At 43.9% G+C, this 27519-nt stretch overlaps 1 long non-coding RNA gene across 1 annotated transcript in view; it reads left to right on the top strand.

The window, feature by feature from the left end:
* LOC310686045 overlaps nt 1-26881 on the top strand; it is a 92764-nt gene extending 65883 nt beyond the window's left edge. The window contains exons 2-5 of the long non-coding RNA XR_014515676.1: nt 1123-1232; nt 3202-3278; nt 23634-23731; nt 26371-26881. This is a non-coding gene — a long non-coding RNA (uncharacterized lncRNA). The remainder of the gene's footprint in view (nt 1-1122; nt 1233-3201; nt 3279-23633; nt 23732-26370) is intronic.
* Nucleotides 26882-27519: the final 638 nt, after the last annotated feature.

The following is a 27519-nucleotide window of genomic DNA, read 5'->3' as shown; positions in this document are numbered from 1 at the left end:
AAGTCTCTAACAGCAACTCCATGCAGCTTGAGGTGACGACTTTAGAAAACAAGCTTGAATTTCAAAGTGTCTTGATCCCACCTTTCAGTCACAAGAATTCACATTAAAAGAAGTTGTTTGAAAGCAAAGTCAGTGCTAGGAGGATATTTTTATATGGTGATGTTGAAACCTAAAGAAAAATTAAATTCAGCAAAAGCGCTGGCTATTGTTTAAGTAAGAAGCGTTTTCAAATGGATATCTCACTTTGGAGTGCTGCATTTGTTCTTCTCTGCAAAGAAAATGAAAAGTTACTGCTTCTTTCACGCTATGAGCGCAGGAACAAAAGAGAAGTGGAGGGTGGGGGGAGATAAACAGTTGGGATTTTCTGAGCCTTGCAAGATTTTGACTGACACAGGTTGCCATTCTTATCTGACCTGAAAGCATTGTGTCAGAAGATGCTCTTTGGAGAAAATGTCGTGATTCTAAGATGTGAAGAATAGCTGACCTGCAGGTCTCTGTTTTGCATTTCCTACCTGTACAGAGGCATTTCCCCCCCCACCCCTTTAAAGGCAACTGGATAAACAAAGGAGATTATTCTATCAGAATTTATTTTCAATGTTGTCATCTCCCTCTGATCATTGTGAGCCTTGCAATGGAGTACACACACACACTTAAACAAAATAGCTGCGGCAGCAGAATGCAATGAAACCACTTCAGAATCACATCGACATTCTCTCCTGCATCTTTCATCCCCGATCTATTTTATTTATCGGTGGGCGGTGAATTTTTGTGGCATGGGACATAGGATGTAAAAGGTCTCAGGGAGTGCTACAACAATTTAAAAGTCAACATTAATACCAGTTTTATTTATTAAATTTGTATACCTGCCAGTGTGGTGTAGCGGTTAAGAGAGGCGGGCTTGTAATCTGGTGAACTGGGTTCGCTTCCCCGTTCCTCCACATGCAGCTGCTGGGTGACCTTGGGCTAGTCACACTTCTCTGAAGTTTCTCAGCCTCACTCACCTCACAGAGTGTTTGTTGTGGGGGAGGAAGGGAAAAGGAGACTGTTCGCCGCTTTGAGACTCCTTAGGGTAGTGGTAAAGCGGGATATCAAATCCAAACTTTTCTTCTTCATCATTTGCAGATCTCAGGCTGGTTCACAAACCAAACCCCTCTCTCTCCCACAAATCAGTCACGGGACTAGGATGGACTTAAACCACACACATTTCAGCAGTCACAGGCCAGGGTAAAATGGTGAGTCTTCTCCCTTTGCTAAAAGCCGTATAGTGAAGATGTCAGATACACCTCTGTGGGGTGGGAGTTCCATAACTTGGGGATTGCCACAGAGGATACCTCAGCCACCCCCTCCCTGGGGATTCTAAGAGTGGTGAAACTCCTCTGCCAGTCTTAACACCTGACGGGTTCTTTAGGAAAGGTGATGTCTTTCACATATTTGGAGCCTGAGTTGTTTATTGGCCCACATCCAGCCCATCACCATTTCCAAGCACCAGTTCGACACTTCAACCGCCTGTCCCAATTCAGAGAGCGAATGGGGTGTCATCTGCACATCGAATGGGGTGTCATCTGCACATCGATGACCCTTCACTCCCAATCTTCTGATAAGAAGCTGCCTTGTACCGTTAGTCAATCTAACTCAGTCTTGTCTACACCGACTGACAGTGGCTGTGGCGATCACACTGGGTCCTCGGACATTTCACCGTCTATTGATCTCTGTGCCACCACTTTATTTCTTGTGACCGCCACCCAGGCCCTACCTGGGACAATACTGAGTCCACTCAGGGTTAAATTGAAACATAAACTTTTGTTTATTTATTGCAGTTTAACAAGCGTGTGGTTTCACAAACAGTATCAGTCAATTACAATCATGGGGTGCCTATCCAGTCCTATAACTTTCGCTACCTGCTCTCACTCACTAAACCACCTCTCCGATATTTACTTGTCTGCCTAGCCCCTAACTGTTCCTGACTCAGCCTATTTTGCTACACTAACTCAACCTACCCACAGACTCTATCCCAATTCACTCCCACTCCAACCAACCACCCAACTCCCAACGAACTCCCCCACAAACTCCCCCTCCAGCTGGTTTTATAGTCCCTCTGACTCCACCCCCTCTGGGTTCTGATAGGGTAACCTGTTTAACTATTTCACCTCCAGCATGTCACAGTGGCTTCCCAAGGTTTCAGGCCGGGAACATTCTCAGCCCTACCAGGGATTGAACCTGTAACTTTCTGTATGTAAAGCTATTGCTCTACCACAGTTATTGCTCTACCACAATGACCCAGCTTTTTTTGGTCCATCTACTCCTTGCGTAAAATCCTGAATCTGCGGCTATGTTGCCGAAGACAGCCAGACAATCCATGTCAAGAACAGTATAAAGGCATGATACCGCCTTGTATTACCAAGTCAAACCAATGGTCCATTTAGTTTAGGACTGTTCAATCAGTCCAGTGAGACATTTCCAGTCACACATCTTTCTGGTCTTGCTACCTCCATCCTCAAGCTTGGAGATTTCGGAGACTAAATCTGGAATCTTCTGTATACAAAACACAGATCCGACCACTGTGTTTTCTCCTTATGTGTTGCTTTAGCTTCCTGGAAAGAAAGCGAAATTGCCAGAAGCTAAGAACTTTTGTTTCCGCTGTATGGCGAACTGGTGATCTCCTTCACTTCTTTCACCCTTACCAAATCCTCTTTTCACGAAGAATTCAAACCATAGCCAAGTCCTGATTATTCTTTCTTCCAGCCACAATGCTCTTGCCTTACAAGCTTCTCCTACTTCTCTTTCTGAACAGGTTTTCGAAAGCTGGGTGGTGGGGCGGGGGGAACTCACTCACACAAAACACACCACCCAAGCTAGAATCCAGTGCTTTCCCTCCCGGCACGTAATGTATTTATTGATCTCTACAGGAATCCTGATGGGAAGCAAATGAAAAATGCAAATAGAGCCACCCAAAGCATAATAGTGCAAGGCATTTCTAGGGGAAGGGAGGCCATTGGGTCACCAGTACTTGGTTTTACTTTTTCCAGCTTGCTGTCACCATGCAGCAGGGGGCTTCTGGCTATAATTGTCTCATGAATTATCTTGGGCTTTAATAACTTTGCTTTTTAAGCAGCTTTTCTATCAATCCTTCATTCCGTCCATAAGGGAGCCCTCCCTCCTCCAGGCGTTGGTGTTTACGCTTTGTTTTGTTTTGATTTGCAGAATCGTCTCCTTTCTAAAGATAGCATGTCATTGTCAAGCATATGCGCAGAGAGCAGACACAAACCATCACCAAACAGGTGACATTTTAATTATGGCTTTTGCACATAGACCTTCACTCTTCCCATTCAGCTGATTTCAAAGATTAGCAGAATGGGAAGGCTATAGATCCCTAGGGAGGGGGTTGCATCTACTCTCCAGGGAGAGGGTCGTGTGCAATGCATTGGGATCATGTGCCAATGTGTGAAGTAGAAAACTGCTTGGATCCATGCTTTCTAGGTACGGGGCAAGTGTGAGTGGTAAGCTACAGTGGCCAGAATTATTTGAAGGAAAGGATATGCTTTAAATGTGCACATTTTTTGGACAAACTAATTTTGTTTAAAGGAGGAAAGACAAGGATGGTGTACTGGCTGCCTACTTCCAGTCACAATTCAGAAATTCTCTCCCCCTATACTGGCTGGCCCAGGAGTAATAATAATAATAATAATAATAATAATAATAATAATAATAATTTATGTATACCCTGCCCATCTGGCTGGGTTTCCTCAGCCACTCTGAGCGGCTCCCAACAGAATATTAAAAACACCAAACATTAAAAACCTCCCTAAACAGGGCTGCCTTCAGATGTCTTCTAAAAGTCGGATAGTTGTTTATTTCCTTGACATCTGATGGGAGAGCGTTCCACAGGGCAGGCGCCACCACCGAGAAGGCCCGGAACTGCCAGAAGGCCCTCGGAGCTGGACCTCAGTGTCCGGGCTGAATGATGGGGGTGGAGACGCTCCTTCAGTTATACAGGACCGAGGCCGTTTAAGGCTTTAAAGGTCAGCACCAACACTTTGAATTGTGCTTGGAAACATACTGGGAGCCAATGTAGGTCTTTCAGGACTGGTGTTATATGGTCTCGGCGGCCACTCCCAGTCACCAATCTAGCTGCAGCATTCTGGATTAGTTGTAGTTTCTGGGTCACCTTCAAAGGTAGCCCCACATAGAGTGCATTGCAGTAGTCCAAGCGGAAGAGAACTACAGCATGCACCACTCTGATCAGCAGGGGAGACTTTCCTAGCAATTGCATTGCCCTCGGAGGTGCTGGCATGTGACAGGGCCTTTTCTGCTGTGTCACCCAGACCCCAAAACTCCCTATCTTTAGGTTTGTGCCTGGTGCCAGCTCTGTATATGCTTAGGAGGCATGCTGAGGCTTACCTTCTCACCCAGGCTTTTTGGGATGTTGATTGACTGCTTACTCTTCTGTTGAGCCATTCTGTATTGATTATGGTTTTGGAAATTAACTTGTACTTTAAGAACATAAGAAGAATCTGCTGGATCAGGCCAGTGGCCAGCCAGATGACTGTGGGGAAAGCTGCAAGCAGCACCCAAACGCAAGAGGACCCTCCTTACCTGGGATTTCCGGCAACTGGTATTCAAAAGCATTTCTACCTCCCGCTGTCAAGGCAGAGCTGGTATACCACCCTTACAGAGCTGGTTTCACCACCTTACTCCTGCAATTTTCCAGTTTAAAAAGGCTACAAATGGATTTGTGGGGGGGGCGGGCGGGAATCAAATAACGTGGAAATGAACACTGGCAAAGTTCACCTGGCGCCTTCATTATACACCTTTAGGCACCAGGCAAAAAAATGTTCCTTTTTAACCAGGCCCTTGGTTGATTCGATTTACATCCCAAGCCCTTTTAAAATGTGTTTTTGTGTGTTGCGGGTGTGTGTGGGGGCTGTTGGGTTGTTATTTTTATTTTTATTAGGTATGTTATAGTTTTCTATCTTGATTTTATTCTGTGAGCTGCCCTGAGACCCCTGGGTATAGGGCATTAGATAAATTACAACAACAACAACAACAACAACAACAACAACAACAACAACAACCATGCACTTTATTCCATTATAGTGGAATATAGATGTGACTTTTATGTCATGTGAAATCTCAAAAAAGAATACGGAAATTAACAGTGAGGCAAATGTCGGGGAAATGGGATAAACTACCATGCAGAGGCAGCCTTAGTCCTCACCCCCACCCCATGTAAGAGAAAACTCAAAACTCTAATAAGGTTGTATTGTATTGCAGTTGTTCCACTCCCATACTCTGCAGCTTTTGTTTCTGCGTTTGCCCCTTTGACTGCTTTTGTCGGCTGCCTGAGGACTTTGATCAGTTCAGTCGGATTGGCTTAAAGATGCCTGCCATGCGTGTCTCTCAGAGTGCGCTCTCGTAAACACTTCCCACAGACAGGCGCAAGACGAACCCTCCTCCTCCCCGCCTGAGTTCTTATTCCTTCCCCTCATCAAGGGCCATCCGCCAAAGCCGTGTTTAGATGTTTGGAGCGCCTGGTGCTCGAATGGCTTTCTGTTTTAACGAGGACGGCCGTGGCTGACTTTCTACCGGCGTGAATGGCCAATTAGCTGAGGTTGTCGAGATCAACAGCTCCTCTCATGCCATAGCAGCAATCCAGTTGTTGCTGGAGTGTGCCAAAAAAAGGCCCGCAAATGCTTCAGCGTCAAATTTATTCCGGAAAGGATGAGTGTAATTTAGTGCTGCTTGTTGAGGATGCATTTATGATCAAAGTGTGTGGAAACACTAGCTTCCCCCTTTTTCCTCTTTGAGAGAGGTCTGACATCCATAATTTCCGAGTTGCACCAGTTGTTCAGTTCTAGAGTGCAGAAAAAAGCAAGCGTAATTACTTGTCTGGTAATAATAAAATTGTACAGTTGGAAGAGACCACAAGAGTCATCTAGTCCAACCCCCTGCAGTGCAGGAATCTTTTTTGCCCAACAAGGGGCTCGAACCCCCAACCCCAAGATTGAGAGTCTTGTGCTCTACCTACTGAACTATCCTGCAGGCTCTTTGGTTGAAGCTCCCACACAGACAGATGACCACTTGAAAAGCCCCATGTCTTTTTGGACAGCCAGTGTGGTGTAGTGGTTAGGGTCATTCGCAGGGAAACCAAAATGCTTGTTTGCAAAGCTATTGTACTACCAACCTTACTGTATGCTTGTGAAACATGGACTACTTACAAACGCCATTTCCAACTTCTCAAAAGATTCCATCAACGGTGTCTCTGAAAAATCTTACACATCACTTGGGAAGACAGGCGAACTAATATCAGTGTACTGGATGAAGCAAAGATCACCAGTGTTGAAGCAATGATTCTTCAACATCAACTTCGTTGGACTGGTCATGTTGTGTGGATGCCTGATGCTCGTCTTCCAAACAATTACTCTATTCCAAACTTAAAAATGGAAAGCGTAATGCCGGTGGTTAACAAAAGAGGTTTAAAGGCTGTCTCAAGGCAAATATAAAAAAATGTAGTATAAAAACAAACAACTGGAAAACACTGGCCTGCAAGTGCTCCAGTTGGAGAACAGCCTTTACCAAAGTGTCATGGGCTTTGAAGACACTCAAACTCAGGACGCAAGGGAGGAAGGCACACTTGGCAAATCCACACAGTGATCAACTCCTGCCTGGAAACCAATGTCCCCACTGTGGAAGGACGTGTGGGTCCAGAATTGGCCTCCACAGTCACTTACGGACTCATTGTTAAAACCGTGTTTATGGAAGACAATCTTACTCAGCTACGAGTGATCGCCGAAGAAGAAGAAGAGTGGTTAGAGTGTTGGAATAGGACCCAGGCAACCAGGGTTCAATATCCCACTCAGCCAGGAAGCTCATTCGGTAACTCTGAGCCAGTCATGGTCTATTAGCCTAACTTACCTCTTACGCTTGTTGTGAGGATAAAATGGGGAGTGGAAACCCATATGTGTCCCATGGTTCTTTGTGGAGGAAAGGTGGCATATAAATGAAATAAATAAATAAATAAATAAATAGATGTATTTTGGTATGTCGCCAAACTCATGTTCTATCTTGGACCTCTGTGAACACCTCTTTTCAAATCCCTGTTGAAGTTCACTGATAAGATTTTCATTTAACTGGGTACATTGGCATCTCCAAATTGGTTTGTCTCAGAAGCTAGCCTGTTCCATGCGCCACACTGCTCTTTTTCAGATGCACCCAATTCACAGATTGTGGTGGGACCAGTAATGGTTGGCATGGAGGCTTGGTGGCCCATAACTGACCTCCCTCCACTGGTGTCGCTGTGTTTTACCAGGAGGGAGGGGGGCGAAGCCTCTTCTTGGATTTTTTGGTCAATCTTGCCATAGCAAGGGTGAGCCTTTAAGAACTTTCCACCTCTAGTCTCTCTCTCTCTCTCTCTCTCTCTCTCTTCTGCACAATAACATCTAGGATTGTGACCCAAGCAATGTGGGGGGCAGCCTGTGTATTTATCAACCCTTTTCCAATTTGTTATCTTTTTGAAGGAGCAGTGAAAACCACAAATCCATTTTAAAAAAAATCTGTAATCATTTTATTCTTTAATAAAGATTGCAATTACAACAACAGTGCTGGTTATTGCAGACTCTCCACGTATTGATTTTCATTGTTCATTACTAAAGCCTCTAAAGTAAACAAGGCAATCACAGCTAATGCAAACCTGTCCATAGCGCACAAAGTTGGCACCTTACCCCAGATATGCCCACCCAGGCAGTTTTATCTACAGAACTGGCAATGTTACAGAAGCCCCTTAATACTAGTTCCACATTGGTAAGAAATCAATCTTTTGATGCTTCATCTCCCTGCCTATTGACAAAACATGTTTGTTTAGGCAGGCCTATCCAGACCTGGGGACGCGGGTGGCGCTGTGAGTAAAACCTCAGTGCCTAGGACTTGCCGATCGCATGGTCGGCGGTTCAAATCCCCACAGCGGGGTGAGCTCCCATCTTTCGGTCCCAGCTCCTGCTCACCTAGCAGTTCGAAAGCACCCCTAAGTGCAAGTAGATGAATAGGTACCGCTTTATAGCGGGAAGGTAAACGGCGTTTCCGTGTGCTGCACTGGTGCAGGATCGCCAGAGCAGCTTTGTCACGCTGGCCACGTGACCTGGAAGTGTCTCCGGACAGCGCTGGCCCCCGGCCTCTTAAGTGAGATGGGCGCACAACCCTAGAGTCGGACATGACTGGCCCATATGGGCAGGGGTACCTTTACCTTTACCTTTATCCAGACCTGTAGTAGGTTGGCATGTGTTTTAACATAGTTTTTAGCTCATCTTTGGTTTTCATTTATTAAAATGTTTAGTTGTTTTGAACACCTTTTTTTAAAACTGCTAATTTTATTGTTTAAATCTCTTTGTAAACCACTTTGAAGTTTTATTACAATCAAGTGGTTATATATAAATCTTGTGAAATTAAAAAAATACTGTAAATGAAAAAAGATCAATACAAAGATTTGTATTGGTAATTTCTTAAATTAGTGTTTTTTTGTTAATATACACGCAAGATACAGATTCATGGTCATGTGTGCATTGACACATGAAAAGATCTGGTAACAAGCCCCTAGGCCTTCACAAAGTAGCTCAAAATATATAAAAGCAATACAGATATATTAAAAACAGTGAAATCTAATAAAATAAACCATCACACCAAAAGGATATTGATGCAATCATTGTCATTGTTCATTTACTTATATATACTGCATTTTTCCTCAAGTAAATCTGTGCTCAAAGCGGTTCACACAAAAATCGAAGTCTAAATACAGGAATACAAGAACAAAACATAATAAATCACATAATCAGTTACTGTATATGATCCCATCAAGATTGCTTTGGCGGAGTGTTTTTCCAATATGCACAAGTACACTGGAAATGCTGAAGGCACAAAACGATCAAATGAACTGAAGCAATCTAAGATTAAAGCAAACTGTGCACACATAATGCCATATACAAAATTAGAGTCTGTGGAGACAGAACAATGGAAGATTCCTAAATGCATTATTTCCACTTTGGGAACAAGACAGGGTAATTCAGAACTCCAAAATCTGGGGAGAAATTTGGATGAGAAGAGTTTGGGGGATCATCCTTTAAAGGATGTGAGGTGCTCTGAACATTTGCATAAATGCTAGGTATTATTATTATGCTCAATGGGTATAGCTGGTAAAAATGTCAGGGGCTGTTATGTTGAGTCTTTGAGCCATCGGTGCATCTCTGATTCAGAGGAAACAAAAAGTAATTTCCCCCTAAGCTAGTCTCAGGAAAGCCTTCACGGTCCTATAGATTTATCTTTCATTTGCATTCAATTGGCCATGCAATGGCCATCTAATCAGCTAAATGCAGGGCAGCGAGGCCACCTTCTTGCCTAATCAGCAGATAGTCAGCAATACTCACGTGGGCCATGGGCTACACAAATGTAACAGGCCTTTGGTCAGGCTACAGCAATGTAAAATGTTTGTGAGACGAATGGGATATAATAAGGCATCATTTCCCGTTTCCATCCTATATTTGTTGCATGCAGCACTGTTTCTTTTCCACCGCAGTTCGTCTTCTGCCAAAAACAATGTTGTTCATCTCATGAGAACATTAGAAGAGCCTGTTGGATCAGGTCAATGGTGGACTTCGTCCAACATCCTGTTTTTGCAGGGGTCACCCAGATGCGTGTGGAAAACCCTCAGGCAGGACCTGCGCACAGGAGCACTCTCTCCACCTGTGGTTCCCAGCAAATGGTATTCAGAAGCATTATTATTTCTGACCTTGGAGGCAGTGCACAACCACTGTGGCTAGCAACCACAGCTAGCCTTATTCCCCTTGCATTTGTTCAGCCCTCTTTCAAAGCAGAGCAGAGCCATCAAAACATGATCTGTTGCTGACTGACCTTCCATGCCTTTCCTTCTAATCCTTATGTCTGTCTTTCTTCTTCTTCAGTTGTCTCTAAAACATGGTATGAATTCTACAGTCTGGTCTCAACCTCTTGGCCTCCCATTGTATCTTACAAGACATTTTCAAGGCTCCCAGTACATTTCCGGGCACAATTCAAAGTGTTGGTGCTGACTTTAAAGCCCTAAACAGCCTCGGTCCAGTATACCCGAAGGAGCGTCTCCACCTCCATCGTTCTGCCTGGACACTGAGGTCCAGCGCCGAGAGCCTTCTGGCGGTTCCCTCACTACGAGAAGCCAAGTTACAGGGAACCAGGCAGAGGGCCTTCTCAGTAGTGGCACCCGCCCTGTGGAACGCCCTCCCACTAGATGTCAAAGAGAATAACAACTACCAGACATTTAGAAGACATCTGAAGGCAGCCCTGTTAAGGGAAGCTTTTAATGTTTAACAGACCACTGTATTTTAATACTTTGTTGGAAGCCGCCCAGAGTGGCTGGGGAAACCCAGCCAGATGGGCGGGGTATAAATAATAAATTATCACCATCATCATCATCTTGGCTTGGCTTTGGATGCCTTGGGCTAGTTTGGAAATTTAGGGACAATAGGAAGCTGCCATATACTGAACCACATCCTGGGAAATGGCTTTGATTGGCCGGCGAAACCAGTTGAGGGTAGCTGGTGGGTCTCAAACCCTTGGTGACTTAGGGACTTGCCCTTGCATGCAAAGGCAACCTCCAGCAGATTGAGCAGATGAGACCAATAGTGGCTCCAATGGTCAAGAAGGTAGTTTCTGCACGTGCCGTAGAGGGAAGTGAGGGACAGATGGGGCTCGTCAACCTGGGAAGGTAGCCCATCTAGGAGAAAGAAAACTCTGATCCTAAACCTCCGCTGTCTTGAGGGATATATTTGGGAGAAGAAAAGGCTAAGGAGTAAACCCTACACAAATGCAGAGTGGAGTCCCTAAGGTGGTTGGATGGCACTTTGTGCGCCGCTTTCCGGCAACTCCTGCAGCTAAGCTGGTGCCAACCATATTGCTGTGATTTCATTTGGACCACATCAGTGAAACTGAGGGTCTTGTCATCTGGACAGCTCAGGACTTCCATACACACTGCCCAGGCTTGCGCCCTGAGGGGATGTGCTGCCAAATACAGCAGTTTTCAAAGATAACAGGACAAAAGGAATGAGGAGGTGGAAGAGAAACCAAAACAGTTTTATTAACAAATAAACAGCAAGCATACAAAGCATAACGTAAAACATACCCGACAGGGGCTACCCAATTTCCCCTTCAGGTGCCCGGAGCCCCAGGTAGACCAGCAGGAGAAAGACCCCGACCGTTGGTCTCCCATCATCAGGTCCTTTGATCTGGGCAGAAGCTCTCCGGACCCCTCCCACCTATGGCTTTTATAGCCTGCCTTGATGTAATCAAGTGCACCTGGCATTACTCATGATTAGCCCAGGACCCTGAGATGGAATTAATACAGAGCAGCTGAGAGTCTCCCACTACCTGCAGCCGGGCATCCAGCCAACATTTGCAACACAGAAGAACCCAAGAAACTCCCGACAGGTGTGTGAAACACAAGAATCAAACTGGGGATGTTAAAGGGAAAGGGACATGCCACCTAACTCCTCAAAATACAATTGTCTTCCGCATTTCCACTACAGGGGGTCACAGCGGTTTGACTTCACCCCTAGAGGTGCACTCCATTGTCCCTGGACATTGCCAACTCTCAACTCCAACTCCCATCTAGCTTAGTCTTGTCTACACGGACCGGCTGTAGCTCTCCAGGATTTAAGAGCGGGTTCTTTCTTAGCCCCACCTGGAGATGCCACAGATCAAACCTGTGAACTTTTGCATGCAAAGCATGGAACTGTGGCCCCTTCCCAAACTTCATGTTTCACATGTGCCGTTTTTCAATAAGTCTAATTACTGTTTTATTTATTGTCAAAAGTCCTGCCGCAGCAGGAGAGCTTACCGTGTAAACAATTCAATGATTTTTATTTATTTTTTAAAATCCTCCTTACTTCTGATTGCACCTTTGTAAGACAACGAGATATGTTTTGCTTAGGTTCATCTGTGTCTTGTGTCTAATATATGGCATGACAGGCTGGGATGTAAGTGGCTCTTTGCTGTTCATTGACATGATGAATTGCATATAGACATTTCACACAGTGCACTTATTTAGTAACCTTGAAGTCAGGCTTCACATTTATCACTTGGGCGAATGTGAGCTAGGTCTCTGCATCATATTGTCTTCAGCATTAGTTATTCTATTTCAGTTGGAATTAGTATTTTCTTCTTTTGGTGGGCCATTTCATCTCTCATTACTTTTTCCCTCTTCTTTTTGGCATAAGCATTCCTGTTATTACAGTTGCCATCAAACTTCTGCTTGAGGAGAATCTGGATTGTCTCATTCAAGCCAAACATCCATAAGAGAATTGATACTTTTGATAGGATTGATGACATTTCTCAGTAGCATTTTTTTTCTTTGCACATCTAGGGTTTCACAAAAGTTGGTAACCAACCATACTTCAGTAAAAGTGAGATGTGAGGGGGATATGAAGGATCCTGCTCAAGCGGCAGATTGGTATGAATGTCAAGGGAAGATGAGTGTTAAACACTGGGTGGTTTTTTAAATTAAAAAATATATATCTCTAAATAAGATCAGGCAAGGGATCAGGAGCTAACCTGAGCTTCATGAAATGGATGACATCAAGGAATCATGAGGACTTCCAATTGGAGGAGGGAAAAGTAGATGCTCAAAATCTGGGTTAAGGGCCGTTTTCTCAAAAGTCAGTCCAGGCTGATCTGAACATTTCCATGTATATGAAAAGTGGTGGAGCCATTGCCATATTCTTCCAGCTGAAAAAGATTCCTGACTGCTCCAACAGGGCCATAGTTCAGTGATAGCTTTGCACACAGAAGGTTTCAGGTTCAATCCCCACCATCTCCATGTGGGGCTAGGAAATAACTCCACTACCACTCAGCATAGATGATATGGAGCTAGTTGGACCAATGATCTGACTCAGCATTTCTGTTGGGAACACACAACCCCATGTATGTGTATCTCTTTGTCTCATTGTGTGTTTTATCCCATTCTTGAATCACAGTACTTTTCACCTGGCTGGCCTGGGTACTCTGAGCAAACATTATCGGAGGGAGAGAGAATTGGATGGCTTTAGCGAGCCCCCGCCTACATGCACTGCTTAACTGCATTTAACTAGCACAGGTTTAGTGGCCTACCACCAAGGGTGCCATTTAGACCACCAGATGAGATTTTTGGAGTGGGTATCAACCGATTTTGGCCTACTGCATGAAGATTAATACCCGTGTAGAAACCTAAGAAGAATTTTCATCTTATTTGCAGTACAATTGGGATTTCCTCCTAAAGTTGCAGAGCTAATGTTACACTAGGGTATTCAAAACACAAGCAATTCTCCAACCCCTGCGAAAACAATGTGTCAGAGACCCTACACTGCTCTGTGGTGTCCTTGTCCCAAGCGCCGTTAATCTGCACTGTTTGCTCCTAACGGGCTTCCTGGTGCGCCAGCCCAGAGTGAAATAGATATAGTTGAGTAGCGCTAACGCATTGCGTTTCACACACATCCCCGCCATGTGTATTAATCTCCATGTTGGAGGAAGTAACGATGTGAGGCGGCCCTTCATTTCCTATTACTGGTGATCTCCTAAGCCTCCCATCCTTTCCAAAGGCACTGCTTTCTAATGAATACGTTCCACATTCAACATGATGAATGGTTTCAATTAAAAACAATCTTTGAGAAAATGTTGCTGTTGTATGGCAAACGAACATACAGCGTTATTCATTTATTCTCGCAGGCCATTGGAGCTAATGTGTCAGTTTTGTAAATTAAATGTTTGTGTGGATCCGGGGGGCTTCTGGGGTGGGGGTGGGGGCAGCGGAGGAGAGGCTTCGAGAAGAACCCTTTAAGCCTGAGAGCCATAAAGTCTAAAGAAAGCCAGCACGGTTCCCTTTTGACTAACAATTAAACAGAACACGGGAGCTCAGCCAGGCAGAGGAGAGTGAAAATACCACCCTGTTCCATGTGCCAGAGAGAAAATTGCATTGATATTTATAGAAGAAAAGATCTACCTGCGCTTAAGGCTTTTATAATTGTCAGAGGTGTCATTTGTAAAAGACAGCGAGGGCCGTGAATGCGTCAATGTCAAGAGAGCTGCGTGATCTCGGTAACTGCGAGAGGAAAACCCCACTGTTACTCTCACTTCTGTGAAGTTGCAAAGCCTTGGAAGGGAGGGCAGCTGTTGCAGGTTGGAGCTTTTAATTGGGAATTTCACTCCTTTCTTCCTTGGCTCAGGCGATTTTCCTCCTGTGGGCTTGTTGCAGCTGCCAAACCGCACACAAGCACCCAGTCGACCCAGCATTGTAAACAGAGGGCTTAATGCACAGGTCAGAGCATGCCTGCCAAGAGAATGGCTTCATTTTGTGAGCACCTCAGCTGCCTTGGGCCATGAGTGTGGTCCAAATTCGGCTGGCCAGATTCTTACTCTGGTTTTAAGTCCAGCTGAGTGAATTGACTAGAACTTATATTTTCCAAAAATAAAGGAAACCTCTACAGCAGACCTGTGAACGCATAATTCACCACAGTATCACTGAAGTTAATGGAATGGCTGCTGTTATTGAATAAGAATTCTTAATTTCCTTTTTCTGTGTTCAACATGTTTTGCAGCCTTTATTTGCTTCATCCTTGCAATGACTGTGTTAAGAAAGTCACTTAGGGAGCAACTCCATGAACAGTAAAGGGTAAAGGGGACCCCTGACCGTTAAGTCCAGTCGCGGACAACTGTGGGGTTGCAGCGCATATCTCGCTTTATTGGCTGAGGGAGCTGGCGTACAGCTTCTGGGTCATGTGGCCAGCATGACTAAGCCACTTCTGGCGAACCAGAGCAGTGCATGGAAATGCCGTTTACCTTCCTGCCGGAGCGGTACCTATTTATCTACTTGCACTTTGAGATGCTTTCAAACTGCTAGGTGGGCAGGAGCAGAGACGGAGCAACGGGAGCTCACCCTGTTGCGGGGATTCGAACCGCTGACCTTCTGATCAGCAAGCCCTAGGCTCTGTGGTTTAGACCACAGCGCCAAGTTGGCGCAAATCAAGCCAGTGTAGAGTTACACCAGATCCAAACCCCACCCAGTGGTGCAGCTGCTCAGTCTAAGCCTGAAAAAAGGAGAATAAGCCTTTAAAACTGTTCTATGCCAGTCGGCCAGGTCATCTGACTGGTATTACCCCTGCCACATTCACACTATGTCTCTTTCTGCCATTGGCTTGGCCAGTTTCAGGTGAACTAGGATGAGCAAATTACACTGGTGTGTCTTTGGCTGAGCCAGGGTTGGGGACTTGCTGCATACCCCTCAACCATCCTGATTTGACTGGGACATCCCAGAATTCCCAGGATGTCCTGTTTTGGCTCCCAAGCTCAGCGAGAGTCAGCTGGCTCCCACCAGAGTACAGGATCAAAAGACGCACGGTTTTTGGTGCCGCACTCTCACCTTGCAGCCATGCTCCCTCCTCTGCGTCATATGGTCCAAACGGCACCTGTTTCTGGATGTTCTGAGTCCCACTACTAGGAAATTTGGCTGGAGGTGGTGTGGTAGGAGTCACTGTGGTCCTCGTGTGCATTCATGTGCATGTGTTATGGGGGCAGAAGGGGGTGGTAAGCAACTGTTGGAGCAGAGGGGCAAAGTGGTGGTGGGGTGACAGGATTGCCCCGAAATAATGGGACCAGATAAGTACTTACCTGGCAAGGGAGATACCATGATCACCAAATAATGGGACCCAGTTATTCCCAATTTAACAACAGTGAACTGCTGCTGAGTGACTTATTCAAGGGCAATGTAAGTCCATAACTAAGATGCAATCTGAACTCTGCTCGACAACAAGCTGTTCACTGAACTACAGTGCCTGTCACGACATTTTATAGAGATTTTTTTCTGAAGTCTGTGTAAGACATGATTCAGGATAGGAATTAGGATTTTGCTAGCAGAGAATTGTCTTCTGAAATGCCAGGCTGACTTACTAAAGCTGACGTTGCTTCCTTTAGATTTCTACAGTACACCAGCTGGGCAAATGGAGGTTGCACAAAACATTGATAGCATAACTCTATGCACATTTACTCAGAAGAAATCCTTGCTGCTTATTCCCAGGGAAGTGTACATAGAACTACAACCTTAGTGCAATTCTTACACACATTCTTCTTAGGTCACAGTTGCAAAACTGCTTTGTCATCTTAAACTATATATGCAAAACTGTTGGTGTTATGTAACTGCAAGCTAAATAGACCTGTTGTTGAGCACCTGTTGACTACAAGACCTATGATGCAATTCAGTGTTGAGTTTAATGAGAATGTACAAAAACCACCTGAGATCTGAGGCTGAAGCAAATCATTGCAAATAATAGGAAGTGTGGAAATACAAATAGGACTTGTTGAAATTCGACCGGGCAGTTGGATTGACCATGGAAATTTGTGGCAATCCATAAAGGTGATTTAAAGCTGGAATACCCCCTGACTGATTTATACTAAGTGGGGGGAAATGTTACAGCACTGTGACCTCTTGGTATGTAACCAGCACTGAATATTAATTCTCAAGCCCACTGTTGCAATTAAAGAAAAATATCTACATAGAAACTTACGGTATTAATATTTACCCAGTCAGTGGTGCATGATGCATTCTTACACATACATTTTAATTTTGAAGTCACACTTCCCAGAATAAGTGAATTCTTCATTCTTCTATATTTGCCCCACAGAACATCCTAGTGCTGTTTGGAATTGATCCATTCTCTAATATTCTTCCTCCATATTATCATATGTTGAATGTCAACACTGGATATCAAATGTCAACTTATAATGTAGCAAATGCAGACTGTCAAATGCCACACATTGTCCAAGTCAAATATGGGATGTCAGGTGTCAAATATCAAATATCGAAATTTCAAATGTTTGACAAACAGACAACACCAGAATCCACAGTAACAATGTCTAGAAAAGACTGGAGCTGATGGTGACAGTCTATCATTATAGGAGTTGCAGGGGAAAGCTTATGAGCATTGGAAACTGGTCAGAGCAGAATGAGATCCCCAAACTCAAAAGAGGCATGCAAAAAGTGAGTAATTTGGACTGACTCCTGCACTGATGTCAGAACATGCATGTAAATGGGACACTAGCAGCTTGGATAGCTCAGTTGGTAGAGCATAAGACTCTTAATCTCATGGGCTGTGGGTTAAAGCCCCACATTGGGTGAAAGATTCCTGCATTGCAGGGGGTTGGACTAGATGATCTGTGTTGTCCCTTCCAACTCTGCCATTCTGGGATTCTATGGTAATGTGAAATGCCCTAGACGTGACATTCCACCCCTTTGAGCCTCTGCCTTTTACGGCCTTGCCAGACAAACCTCTCTCCAACTGAGTGTGTCAATACGACCTGATGGATGGGCTAGCAATACTCCCCCCACCATCCCGCTTTCTGCTGCAAAAGAAGTTCAAGAAAATCTATGGATGTGTTTACACATACCTTACTGCTTAACTTCTAATTTCATTCCCATGGCAACTTCAGAAATGTTAATGTGCATCGGTAGTCATTTTGCACACACAGTTCAATTAGGGATTTAACAACATCTCCTTTCCATGGTTCACCATGGTGTCTCCTGCACACAGACAGAAATAATACTTTCGGTTATCACAGGATCCCCTTGTGGTATTTTTATTTGGAATACTACTGTCTGCACGGGAAATTTGGGCTCGGTTCTCCAATCTGTTAAGGTCATCTTGAATTCCGATTCTGTCTTCTGTGGCAGTTCCTCCCAGTTTGGTGTCATCTGCAGATTTGATGAGCATCCCCTCCCAAGTCATTTATAAATACATTGAACAACAACAGACCCAGGACAGACGCTTGTGGCACCCCACTTGTCACTTTTCCCCAGGATGATGAGAAACCATTAATGGGTACTCTTTGGGTTCGGTCAGTGAAGCAGCTACAAATCCACAGTTACTTCTTTCAACCCACATTTTACCAGCTTCCTCACAAGAATATCATGGGAACTTTGTCAAAAACCTTACTGAGGTCAATATACACTATGTCCACAGCATCCCCCTGATTAACCAAGCCTGTAACTCCATCAGAAAAAGAAATGGGAGTCGTCTGGCATGGCTTGTTTTTGAGAAACCCATGCTGTGTCTTCATAATCACAGCATCCTTTTCTAAGTGCTCACAGGTTGCCTGTTTAATTATCGGTTCTAGGACCTTTCCTGGATCTTCTCCCCAACCCCTAACCCCCCGCTTTTTGAAGATGGGGACAACATTTGCCTGCTCTCCAAGAATTCTCAAAGATTATAGATTGTGGCATTACGCTAAAGGATTTTGCTTAGCATGGGTGTCACAGAAATAACTTTATCATTTAGATGTTGACCATGAAGACATTCATAGGTCTCTGGTGTCTGGGGTGGCAGGGTGAGGACAGGACTGCTCGATCCACCATGTTTCATGCTGGGTAATAATGCCAGAAGATGGGAGGGCATTGAAGACACAGCAGGACTGAACTCAGATGTGTCCACATGAGTGCTAAAGCACTAGCAATGTGAGGGAGCCATGAATCATTTTTTTATATTAGTAATGATCATTGTCCATCCCAAGTAGCTTAATGTCAATCAGTACATTTGGGATAATATTGAGCAAGTGGCGGAAGTATGATGTCTAGGGAGAGAGGGACAAAAACCAATGGGGAATGATGAGCGCTCATTTGAATAAAACAACACGAGAGATTGATTGGGCTTTAATTCATAGATAATAGGGAAGTCTTTAACCTGTAGAAATATACCCATGAATCATATCAGACAGACTCCCATAGATAGGTCTTTAGGTAACAGACTTTGCAACTGAGAAATAGAGTCATGTGAGACTTTCCTTAAACACACTACCAAACATACTCAAATTATTTTAACTTCCCTAAAAAATTCTTCTAAAACGTTCCATCTGAACAGGCCCAATATGCTCACCACTGAATAAATCTTCCAAAGGAATGAAATTGATCCATTTCTAGCAGGGTAACAAGAGTCATAAATTTGGCCCACTGGCACCTCCCCTCGATATAATTCCTGGCAGATATATTTTTTATGCAGTAATGAATAAAATTCAGTAATTGTCAGATAGGGCCTGCACACAACAGAAAACCAGACTAGCCTTGGTCAAGAGATATGGTATAAATATGTTGAGTCTATTTGCTAGAATTGTAGTAAAAATAACTTATAATCTCCATTAAGCAATGTGGTAGACCTATGGGAATTTAATTGCTTAATATCTTTAGTTTAGGAATGAGTAGCATTCTGTGGACTCTGGAATCTGTCCTCATGAAAGAATAGTGCTAAATAAGTCCAATAAGTGTGGAAAAAGATTTTCTGAGAAGTGTTTATAGTACTCCACACAGAACCAATCTGGTTCTGAAGATTTACCATTCTTTGATTCCTTAATCGCAGTTCAAAATTATTTCTCACTGATTGTGGCTCAGGATCATAATACATCAAGAACTGCCTCTTCCCCATGAACCACCCTGGATCCTGCGATCATCACATTATGCCCTGATTTGTGTGCCTCCACAAGAGCCCTGAAATGAAAAATGGGACTTTTCTGCAGTGGCTCCCCACTTTTGGAATTCTCTCCCTAGGGAGGCTCACCTGATGCCTTCATTACATATCTTTAGATGCCAGGCGAAAACATTCCTCTCCTCCCAATCTATTACCTTTTAAACTGTTGGGGTGGGGGTATTGTTTATGTTTGTTACTATGTTATTTATTTCCGTGTTTTTATATTGTCCAGCGCTCTGAGCTGCAGGCCTCTCACAGCAGGAAATGAAACCTGTGAACTAAGCCTTTGTTAGTTGGTAGAGCCAGTAGCAGTAGATGCAAAATTCAGCGATGGTGATCAAACAAGATGATTGCATAGGATCTCTCTCTGGGATCAGAGAGAGGAAAATTACTGAACTGTAATTTTGATGGGGCAGCATTGCTTACTTGTTTAAGCACAATGTGTTATTGTGTATCTTTGTAATGTTTATTTGTAACTATCTTAAGACTGTTTCCAGTACAACTTTGTAATTCATTCTTGTGGTGGAAAGCAAATTCATTTTCTACTCTGCACAAGGTCTAGATCAGGGATTTCACTCTCATCAACTCTAACATCCGCTTCTGCATAAATGACTTTATTCTGACCTTGTCCAACTGATCTCCCTCTTCTAACTTTTCGACCACACTCCCCTTCCCTTAGAAGCCTTGTCTTTTTCATTTGTGACTCTGAGGGAAGGGCTTGTATCTCCTTTTATTTTTTTATTGATGTGAGCCATTTTGGGAGCACATATGTGTCTGCAAAGTGGGATAAAAGTAACTGAGCAAGCACTCTGTTTCCTGCATCACTTTGGAAGAAGCAAGCCGCAAAGCAGAGGGCCGCGTAGATCTTCTGTTCTGAGACGTTTGTTTCCTGCCGTTCCTAGAGACAATAACGCTACTGAAACAGACCCTGCTCATTTTGCATGTTGTCGCATTCGAGAGGCATTCAAAGTGCTTGCTCAGTGGCCCATTCATAGCTAACCAAGCAAGGAATGATATGAAGTCAGAAGGCATTAATAGAGGTATTGCATTTATTTTTCGTGACTGGCTATTGTGATTGAGACTGCAGTTCAGTGCATGAGCACATGTCTTGCATACAGAAGGTCCTCAGATCAATCCCTGGTATTGCTGCTTCAAAGGTTGTGAGATAGCAAAACCCAAGACCAGCTTGCAAAACTGTTGCAGATCACAGTGGATCAGAGGGATTAAAATAATAAGGGGGTGTCATATAAACGTAGGTGGAAAGATATTTTATTGTATTATTTGTATGATGTTAGCCACTCTGAGCCCAGCTCCGGCCGGGGAGGGTGGGGTACAAATAAAAAATTATTAATAATAATTTTATTTTTAAAAAAAGAAATCACATTGATCACTTGAATTCGGTTTGGCATATGACATATTTGGGGGGACGCGGGTGGCGCTGTGGTCTAAACCACAGAGCCTAGAGCTTGCTGATCAGAAGGTCGGCGGTTTGAATCCCCGCGATGAGGTGAGCTCCCGTTGTTCAGTCCCTGCTCCTGCCCACCTAGCAGTTCGAAAGCACGTCAAAGTGCAAGTAGATAAATAGGTGGGAAGGTAAACGGCATTTCTGTGTGCTGCTCTGCTTCATCAAAAGCAGCTTAGTCATGCTGGCCACATGACCCGGAAGCTGCCTGCAGACAAACGTCGGCTCCCTCAGCCAGTAAAGCGAGATGAGTGCGCAACCTCAGAGTTGTTTGCGATTGGCCCTAACAGTCAGGGGTACCTTTACCTTTACCTATGACATATTTGATGGCTTTCTCAAATGATCACTTCAGCTTTTGGACCCATTGTGAAGTTTTAGTAGTCTGACTTCTAAAACTGCAATTCTATAGATACTTTATCTGTGAGTAAGCCTCGGTGAACACAATAAGGTTTACTTCTGAGTAGGGATAGGTGAATGTCCTTTTCTGTTTCTTTCTCTCTCTCATTTTTCCAGTCTTACTCTCAGTTCTCCACATTTGTGCTTCAGTATGCTTTTTTATTATTTAAAAAAAGTCCTCACCTCATAAGATTGTGCTGTAAATCTGTGGCCAACTGAATTCAGTATGTGGCTTTTGCCCCACTGCTGCAGACGTCTTTCTTTGAGCACATGCCCAAACATGGCAAATGCTGACTTCTGAACAGAATAGTTGCATGGCTGAGAGCAACCAATCCTCCCTCCGCCGAACTAAAACAACAGAGCTTCCATGTATAACAGTTAAATAAACAAAGAGAGCATACAGTTGGGTGTGATCGTAATACATTCTTCTTATTCTTATCTCAGCATTACACAAACGGTGTGAGCTACACCTGATGAAACTCCCTTTATTAAAAGTGTATGAGCCACTTAGCCGGAGGAGAGTCCCACCTCTCACAAAAAGGCATTCTGGCCTTGTTACTCTCACCTCTCTGACTATGAGTGTTTCAACATGACCTTCTCCGTGGATGGGGGTGCCCACATGGACTTCAAAAGTCTTGCAACTGACCATCTGCCAAGGGGGTTCAGCAGAGGGAGGGCAAGGAGTCCCAAGACAAGGTGCACAAGGTCCAGAGCCAGCCTGAATACAATGTTCCACTATTCTTGGGCTCAGTTCTCATGTCAAAGCAAGAACTGTGGAACTGACTCTCCCTTCTTTCTCTCATTGGGCGACTCTCTACCTGTGGGCTTCTTATCGACATCAGGGTTGCCCAGAGGATGCTGGACTAGAAATGTGCTTGGTTTGATCTGGCAAATGCTTCTTATGTTCCTTATAGATGTACAGTGGTACCTCGGGTTAAGAACTTAATTCATTCTGGAGGTCCATTCTTAACCTGAAACTGTTCTTAACCTGAAGCACCACTTTAGCTAATGGGGCCTCCCGCTGCTGCCACATGATTTCTGTTCTCATCCTGAAGCAAAGTTCTTAACCCGAGGTACTATTTCAGGGTTAGCGGAGTCTGTAACCTGAAGCGTCTGTAACCCAAGGTACCACTGTATACCTGTATATATCAACTTGACCTGATGATATTTGGGTGTGTTTTTAAAGAACTTCTTATTTGGCTTTTTAGTACTGGGGATTTAAGCCGCATTGGCCGCATTGGACTCAATCTTCTTGTCATGAAATTGTGCTTTTTTATGCATCCTGTCAGTCATTCTGCCATAGGTCTCTCTCTATAGTTAGTTCCTCTACATTTGGACTGCCACTAATTACTGCCGGAAATGTCCCATGCACTTGGCTGAAAGGCAAGCATTTTGTCCTAAATTACCCTCTGTCGGATCAAACCTCTCTAGGCCATTGCCAGCCACAAAGGCCACTCCCCCTTCCCTTAGTCTGACTGCAAAGGTTAAAAGAGGGGGCGTGTGTGCTGACTTCCCATTATGACCCCCAGTATGGTACCATTAAATCGCCCCTCTCTGTATAGGCTTAATTGGCCAATATATGATGGTTCCTATTGACTCTCTGTATTAAGGACACAGTGCGCTGTATTTGCAATGCATATAATTCATTATGTCAACGTCATTTTCATCGGCTGGTATTGTTCATCCCTTGCTGCTTCCCAAATTATTATTCCATGTGAATTTCCTACGTAATTAAGAGGTTTGGTTGTGGTTTCAAAGCAGAAATGACAAAAGGCAGAAATGCCTCCTGAAACCGGGCTGCATTCAGCATTGTTTGCCTAACCATTAGCTTAGGCCAGCAGATGTCAGCCTAAATTGAAAAATGGAGGTGGTGTGTATGGGAGGGGGAGAGTGAGGGTGAGTGGAATACTGTATCCTAATGTGAGCATTTCATGTGCCAGATGGGAATTTTACACAGACCGGCATGAGAGGTAGCCAACAGTGGTTAAAATTCAGTGTTGGAAGTAGCTTGGTGACACGGCATATGCTGATAGCTTTTGCTTTTTTTTGTGTGTGTGTGGGTGGGGGGATTATAGGACTTAATTGTATCATAGATCAATGATACTTTAATTTATGAGGATTGATTTTGTTAATTCAAGCAGTTCAAAAGGCACTGTTAAAGCTTCAGTTCGTTAAATTGACACTGGCTTGTGCTTCGCCCAGGCTGCCAGAAGATGAATGACTGTATATAGTTTGTACGTTTTCATTTTTCCTCTGGTTTATTTTAGCACCTGTCCCTTGCTGCGATTCACTTCTGAAGGAAAATATGGGAATCACATTGAACCCATGCTTCAGCATCACCATTGGCCTCCTGGCGCATTTCAAAGTACAAGGCTTTGGCCTAGAAAGTCCTGAACAGCTTCAGTCCTGCTGACCTTAAGCTATATCCAGATGGCATCTTTTCCCACTTATTGCAGCACTAAATCAAAAGTGAGGAAAATGTATCTCTACTATTCTTGTGGGACTGCAGTCGCCGAACTGACCATTTCAAGTAGGATCTGCATTCCCCAAATGGCTTGTAGATATCAGGCACACATGTCTGTGTAATCTCAACCCCTCCATTTTCTTATGTTGTAAACTGCCCTGTGGTCTGCTGGCAAACACCTCCTGACTGCCTTCTCCTTCTATATGTCCTGCTGCAACTTCCCAGATCTGCTGGCAGAAGCCCTCTAATTATTCCCTTCTTGCTTCAAGTCCACATGAAAGAGCACAGAGAGGGACACTTTTTCAGATAGATCATTTGCAGCTGTGGTCCTTCATTTCCCAGGAGCCATGGAAGTCTTGTTCTCAGGGCTGGAGTTTGCTAACCAAGTTCAAGGATGAAACTAAGGTCCAAGTGTTCTCCTTTTCTCTAGTTCCCCCTCCTACTCCCCATAAAAGTCTACTAAAAAAAAGTCCAACTTGATGTTGTCACGCTCCAAGTTCTTTGCCCTCCTTCACTTCATTGGCTGGAGCTTGAGGCACAGATAGTACAAGAATACTTGGCCAGTTTAGATGTATTCAAGTCTCCAGGGCCAGATGAACTGCATCCAAGAGTATTAAAAGAACTGACAGATGTGATCTCAGAACCACTGGCAGTCATCTTTGAGAATTCCTGGAGAACAGGCGAAGTCCCGGCAGACTGGAGGAGGGCAAATGTTGTCCCTATTTTCAAAAAGGGGGAAAGAGAGGACCCAAATAATTATTGCCCAGTCAGTCTGACATCAATACCAGGGAAGATTCTGGAGCAGATCATTAAGCAAACAGTCTGTGAGCACCTAGAAAGGAATGCTGTGATCACCAATAGTCAGCATGGATTTCTGAAAAATAAGTCATGTCAGACTAACCTGATCTCGTTTTTTTGACAGAATTACAAGCCTGGTAGATGAAGGGAACACAGTGGATGTAGCCTACCTTGATTTCAGCAAGGCATTTGACAAGGTGCCCCATGATATTCTTGTAAAGAAGCTGGTAAAATGCGGTCTTGACTATGCTACCACTCAGTGGATTTGTAACTGGCTGACTGACCGAACCCAAAGGGTGCTCATCAATGGTTCCTCTTCATCCTGGAGAAGAGTGACTAGTGGGGTGCCACAGGGTTCTGTCTTGGGCCCGGTCTTATTCAACATCTTTATCAACGACTTGGATGATGGACTCAAGGGCATCCTGATCAAATTTGCAGATGACACCAAACTGGGAGGGGTGGCTAACACCCCAGAGGACAGGATCACACTTCAAAACAACCTTGACAGATTAGAAAACTGGGCCAAAACAAACAAGATGAATTTTAGCAGGGAGAAATGTAAAGTATTGCACTTGGGCAAAAAAAATGAGAGGCACAAATACAAGATGGGTGACACCTGGCTTGAGAGCAGTACATGTGAAAAGGATCTAGGAGTCTTGGTTGACCACAAACTTGACATGAGCCAACAGTGTGACGCGGCAGCTAAAAAAGCCAATGCAATTCTGGGCCTCATCAATAGGAGTATAGCATCTAGATCAAGGGAAGTAATAGTGCCACTGTATTCTGCTCTGGTCAGACCTCACCTGGAGTACTGTGTCCAGTTCTGGGCACCACAATTCAAGAAGGACACTGACAAACTGGAACGTGTCCAGAGGAGGGCAACCAAAATGGTCAAAGGCCTGGAAACGATGCCTTATGAGGAACGGCTAAGGGAGCTGGGCATGTTTAGCCTGGAGAAGAGGAGGTTAAGGGGTGATATGATAGCCATGTTCAAATATATAAAAGGATGTCATAGAGAGGAGGGAGAAAGGTTGTTTTCTGCTGCTCCAGAGAAGCGGACACGGAGCAATGGATCCAAACTACAAGAAAGAAGATTCCACCTAAACATTAGGAAGAACTTCCTGACAGTAAGAGCTGTTTGACAGTGGAATTTGCTGCCAAGGAGTGTGGTGGAGTCTCCTACTTTGGAGGTCTTTAAGCAGAGGCTTGACAACCATATGTCAGGAGTGCTCTGATGGTGTTTCCTGCTTGGCAGGGGGTTGGACTCGATGGCCCTTGTGGTCTATTCCAACTCTATGATTCTATGATTCTAGGGGAAACTCGGGCCACAATGCTAAGATGGCAAATATTTTGTCAAGACCAGCTCTAACGTTAGGCAGGGTGAGGCAGAAGATGCTGGGGAGTGGCGATGAGATGTTGGAGTACAGAGTCATGTGTCCCAAGTGACTTAATCATAAACCAGCCTCCTGCTCTCTGGTGTGGTAGAAAGCGTGGTTTCATCTCCAGTCTTGAAATAAGATTCAGCTGCTACTATGATCAGCTTCAGTATGTGAAATGACTGGGGACCATCTTGTCCAGTAAATAAAATAACCTGGGTCAGCCCTGTGTTTTGTTTTTGCTGCCAGGAGAGACGCTGTGGAGTTGCTGTTTTCAGGGGTAGGTGGACAAACCCACATTTCCCATGACATGTTTTAAGCATGCATGAGATCACTTTAATTTGATGTAGTATTTTCTATTTACAGTGGTACCTTGGTTTGACTCCTGGAACCATTCAAAAACCAAGGTATGGCTTCTGATTAGCTGCAGGAGACTCTTAAAGATAGCATCCTCCTACTTTCTGATCTGCTGAATGCCAGGCTTGAAGCAAAGACTTAGACTCCCTGTGTTTCTATGGCAAATGTGCCAACCAATGATCAATAATTTCACATAAACAGGAAGATTGTTGGAAGAATGCGAGTGGTCTATTTGTTGAAATCATCTTGAAAATTCAAGTAAAATGTAAGAGAAAATGCAGAATATTGTATGCAAATGTTTCAAAGAGTGTGAAATTTTGATTGTCAACCTTTTACTTGCACCAAGGATTACCTTGGCATGATATTGGGGAAAAAATTCAACAATTCCATCTGTTAGAGAATGGCTACAGAAAGCATTAGAAGTTCCATGTATGAATAAACTAAGTGATTTAGGTAACGGTTTAGATAAGATATGGACAAATTATTTTCTCTTCTTAAAGACATTGCTTTATTTTGGCTTGGAATAACCATTTTGGACTAGAGATTAGATATTTCTGTATTTAGAGAATGTTGAATTGATTTTTTTCCCTTTCTTCTTCCCCTGACTGTAGCAGGTAGGAAACTTTAAAGCATTCTATTTGGGTAAATTCTTGATTAGTAACATTATGTTTAAAAGATTATTAAGGGGTCAGGTTTTGTTGTTTGTTCTTATTCATTTTGTGATACAATTATGCATGCAGTTATGATAATAATAAATGAACAGAAACTATTTTTTATTATAATACTTTAAAAGGGGTGGGGTGGGGAAGAATGGAGGTCAGTCAATGAAAACTGATTAAGTGCATTATAGAATAAATCTGCCAGCCCCTTCATACTTAAGAATTACATAAGCCTATGACTGTAGGGGAGATGGAAATGTATAGGAAGTTGTCAATAGCATGTAATGTTGTACATTTCATCTGGAACACCTGGTTCTGGACAGAGACAGGATACTGGGGGAAAGGCCCATTGGTCTCACCCAGCAAGGCATACAATATATTTCATGATAAGCTGTGATCTTTGCGGAAGTTTTTAAATGGTGTAAATTCTTGCCTGTTAAGCAGTAAACTAGGTTTGTTTCCTGTCGTCCTTGCCCACCCCTCCTGAATCCCATAGTCT

Source organism: Podarcis liolepis (genome assembly GCF_965112155.1).
Source record: "Podarcis liolepis genome assembly, chromosome: 9".
NCBI lineage: Eukaryota > Metazoa > Chordata > Lepidosauria > Squamata > Lacertidae > Podarcis > Podarcis liolepis.
This window is presented reverse-complemented; position numbering and strand designations above follow the sequence as displayed.